Genomic DNA, 5,038 nt, shown 5'->3' with positions numbered 1-5,038 from the left:
ACGACGACAAGCGTCAATAGTCAAAATCAGGATCAGTTCAAGCCGATGCCGCCACCACCGGCACCATGTGATTCATGCCAACAGAGGAAAGGCTCTCACAAGGTACACTATATCAACAACGTTTCAGCCGATATTTGCAACGCGTATGTCACCATTCATTTACTCAGATGACCAGAGTGTTCACAATAATAATGCACTTTCTACATGCTATCGCCAGTAGCCACAGCCACACACACATTCTATCTCGCCGAAAAGACTGCACATGTCAGATAGCTATGCTGGAACTATGTTCCATGTATACACTGCCTCAGATATCAGCACTCCACCTGTTAGCCATACACTGCGCAACAAGCAGGATGTTAAGCCACATTTGAAGGTAGCTAACACAGTTAATAACTCCATGGTCAACACTTGTGGATACGAAGTGTACACAGGCAACTTTTTCCACTCAGTACATGTAGTGTTTGTAGTCGCTGACGTCTCCAAACTTGTATTAGGTGTCTACTTCCTAGAACATTTTCCGTTAGCAGTTGACCTGCAGAAAAAACTGGTAAGTTTAGTAAACAACAGTACAGCAGCAGGAGCTAGGGGTCTGCAAGCTTACAGTGTGCTGTATGTAGGCAGTCAATGCAAGCCCCTCGCGGGAACCTAGCACAACTGTAATGTGGAATTCTTCCTACGGTCGTCCACGTTAGTCAGTCGACGAGCTGCAAGTAAAGGTTAACTGCAATAGTGTCAAATACAGTATAGGGCACTACATCAGGACAGCCTGTCTCGCTACATGCGCACAGAATCGCACTGGAATAGCTGACAGTGACCAAGCCGATTTTTGCGGAAATGTTACAGTCTACAGTTATTCGCCAGTCGAACAGTTCGTCGTATTTGCTCCTATCCCTGGTTCACAAAACATAGGTCTCATGGAGGTGACTTGATCATTACCAGGTCTTAAACGCAAGAACTAGAGTGGACAGTTACCCATTGCCCGACATAAAGGACTTCACGTGTACGATGGCTGGCGCAAAGCTTTTTAGCGTCCTGGAGTGTATAAATGCATACAACCAGATACCATTAGTTACTAAGGACGTCGCGAACACTGCAGTGATCACGCCACTTGGCAAATTTGATTTTTTACTCATGCTTTTTCGCCTGCAAAACGTCCCCTAGACGTGTTTCATCCATGAGGTACTCGAAAGGCTTCAGTTTTGTGTTGAATACTTGGACAACGTTTTGGTATTCTCCTCTTGAGCCCAAGTATATAAACAGCCTCTGTGCAAAGTGTGGATGTTTGACCATGGAGCAGTAGTAAACGAAAACAAATGCCTCCTAGAGAAGACACTGTTTCAGCTAACCAGATCGATTAAATGTGGACAAATCTAGAGGTGCACCTTCAAAGCTGCCAGTGTCCTGTGTATATGATGGCTCACTCTACCTTCTTGGGATGAAATACATGGACTTGCCGCATGCGTGAGTCGTTCTTCATAGAAGGTCACACAAAGCAGTCTGCAAATAATCTTTTCATACTGACAGTCCCCAGGTGGGATAAGCAGTGGATGCTATCAAAGGATGTCTTTCAGACTTCTTGAAATTTATTGTTGTAGTTTGCTCCAAGAAATGTCACACCACAATTTCAGCTTAGAGTTGGACACAGAAATCTGTTCTAGGTTTAATTCTATATATGAGTCGTCCAAGAGTAGTTGTAAGTGCAGGTCTGCGGTCAGCTCTGCAGCGACTTTTTTTTAGTCTAAAGTCTCTGCCATACCACGAGAAAAGTAGTCGGCCCAATGGAGGTTCGTTCTTAAGGGCTAGAGGGGCATGGTCCCACCAGAAATTTTGTGATATAATTTTATTTCGTGTATTTTTTCACCATTATATCAAACAGTGGTTATGATATGACTTCGACACAGTGCGACTGGCAGAGGCCGGAGGTCAATAAGCCTAGTTTCCACTTCTCCATTGAAGAGGCACTATGTTACTCATAGCTGTCAGTAGCTCGGCCATTCGATGAGTGCCAGGGGCCAGCGGCAGGTGGCCTTTACTGTCTCTCCTATCCCTGGTGTCACCAAGAAGATTCTCTTTCTCTGCTTCACCTCTCACTGTTGCTAGTGTAGGACCAGTTTGTGTGGTCTCCCTGGATGGACCATCTTATTCATATCCCCCTTTTTCTTGCAACCTCCAACCCCAACGAATCTTGTTGTTACTCTACCCTCCTTGCCCTCCTACTCCTAGGGGCTAGGGCCTGTAAACAGAGCTAACTCGAGGTGATCTTGATCACCTGGAAGAACTTGCACCCCTCTCCCACAGACAAAACTACCTCTCTTCAATTTTTTCCACACAGATATGACATTTTGTAATTTGTAAGATTAGTTTAATAAATATGTAGTATATTGAAAAACATTACACAAATGAGCTATATAGACTAAAAGTATTGCACACAACAGTTTAAATTTATTAGTGGAGTAAATAAATTATGAATCAGAAAATACATTACAAACTGTATGAACTTTCTAAAAAAACTGGAAGTAAAATAAAATCTCTGCTTTATTAACAAGTTTGTTTGCATGGACATCCTCCACAGCAAAGGCAGAAATACTTGTTTTGTATATAAAACCACATTTTCTTGCTGTACCTCATTTTATTTCTGTATTTGGGAGAAAGGCTGGTATTTATTTACAAAACAAATATCAATGTCTTACTGTTTGTTTCAGCTATTGTACATTTATCTGCTCCTGTTGAGTTGTTAACAGTGTATCAGTCATTAATCTCTGTATGTAAAAGGAAATGTCCTGACTGACTGTCTCATCTTCGCCCAGCCCAAAATGTTGACAGACATACAAATTTGGAGACTATGTTGATCTTACCCAGTAGGCGTCGTTTAGGAAAGGGTTTTCAAAATTCCACCCCTAAGTGGGTGAAATAGTGGATGGAAGTTGCTTTTCAAAAACTGTCGCTTTTAGGTCAATATTGAAGTTAGAACTATGAAAATTGGTATTTTATTTCTCAGTCAGAAATAAAGAAATTGTGTTTCAGCATTTTTGGAAATTTAGCTCCTATAGAGGAAAGTAGTTGGTCCGAACAGTTTTTCGAAAATAAATCATTATTAAAGAATTACTAAAGCATTTGAAAGCAACATCTATGAAATTTTGTATTTGAAATACGTATTTCAGTGTTTCTGGAAATTCAGTCCCTAAGGGGGTGAAATAGAAAATAAAAATTGTCATGAAAATATTTCTTTATGATAGCATTTTTAAAGTAAATCTCTGAAAATCTGTATTTGACTCATTGGTCAGAAATAAAAAGAAATATGTGTTTCAGCGTTTTTTTGGAAATTCAACCCTTAAGGTGATGAAATAGAGGATGAAAATTGTTACGGAAATATTTCATCATTCATCATGTATTAAGTATCATATAAGCTTCCTATTCTGCGTAATACTCTGGCAAATATTTTGAAGCAGTCTGGCTTAAACAGTGTCATTCGAATCCTGAGATGGCTAAAATTGGCAACAATACGAAGCCTACAGTTAAATTACATATTATTTGCGTCAAGGCATATTGGCGATGCTTTGAGATTGTACAATACTGTAGCAAAGTACCGCAGAAACTCTATTGTTGAAATGAGCTGGCGCTATAGGTAGCATTTGTTTGCATTAAGTCCATTGTTGACACATAGCCGAAGTGGCGTATGTTCGGTCCTGCATTCAGATCCACCCTTCTCCCCGCCAATACTGCCCACTGTAGAGAACAGCAATGGGGGCGTTCTCAGTAGTGTCATGTATTCTGGAGCTGAATGGTTCAAACTCGAGTATTCTTACGGAGATTTTAAGATAAATAAAGTAGACTGTTTGTTAAAAATGCTAAGTAATTTATTAAGTATGGAAGAGAAGCTAGAAATCAAGTGGTTAGGCTCCCATCAATCAATTACAGTATTACACAAACAACACACAAAAAATCGAGTTAACGTGTGTATATACTTTATTATTAGCTACAGTATTTCTTGCATTAGGCCTACATCTATAACTGTGTACTGAGCATATTTACTGTTTTTCTATTGTTTTTAAGCAGCATGATATGAATGAAACTTTATAACGAACAATGGATCAGTTCCATTATAAAGTTAATTGACTTTTTTCTGTGCCCCACCAACGAAAATGAGGTCAATCGCCAATGAGTCAGCCACTAAATTTGTAGCAACTTTTACTTGGCAAATGCCTGTTGATAACTGACTTATGGACTCAATAAATCGAAACTGTGTACGTGAACAACAGTCGCTAACATTCTTGAATGCAGAGCTAAAGGGTTATGGATCTGTAAAAATGGTTACTGGCCGAGCATCTGTTTGAGATCAGAAGTATCTGACTGTATCGTATATTGCCAATAAGTCCTTATCATCTGCACCGCGGTTCTGTTAGGATGGTTGCCGATTTTTAGGGAGATACTTCAGTGATCGATAGTGTTGAGTTACTTGTTGGCAGAGCACTGCACTGACTACTGGTTGACTCGTGTCAACGACTATAGTTATGTGCACTTGGGGAATCTGATGAGTAAGTGAAACTGGCTGGCAACAGCTCACCTAGGCACCGTGGAATGCCTTGCACACTTAACAAATTGGTGTCCTGTGGTGTCGTAGCCAGCGAGTACATCTGTGAGCTGTGTCCGTACATTTTTCATTGCCGGGAGGTGACGTCGATAAAAATGTACCATTCCAGGAAACGTCTCAGTTGCTGATAATCTGCTGCGTTCGGCAGAGATGGTAACATCAAATCTTTTTCTGCAGACGGCAGTCGGACTTTCAAAGGAAGAGACGTGCTGTACTTAATATCTCCTTCTTAAAAGAATTATATACAAAATATTCCCTATTTCGTGTTAAATTCAACATCGAATGTTATGTTTTAAGTAGCGTATTATATTTCTAGAACTATTAGCAATTTTTGTTATTTAATTCAACGCAGTGGTAACGCGAAAAGAGCGAAACTGTCTTCGGAGTTTCGATTTTATAAATCGATATAGTTGCAGTGTCGAACGAACAATGGACACTCATATG

The sequence above is a fragment of the Schistocerca gregaria genome, chromosome 2 (genome assembly GCF_023897955.1).
Source record: "Schistocerca gregaria isolate iqSchGreg1 chromosome 2, iqSchGreg1.2, whole genome shotgun sequence".
NCBI lineage: Eukaryota > Metazoa > Arthropoda > Insecta > Orthoptera > Acrididae > Schistocerca > Schistocerca gregaria.
The sequence above is the reverse complement of the archived record's forward strand: the minus strand, read 5'-3'. Positions refer to the sequence as shown.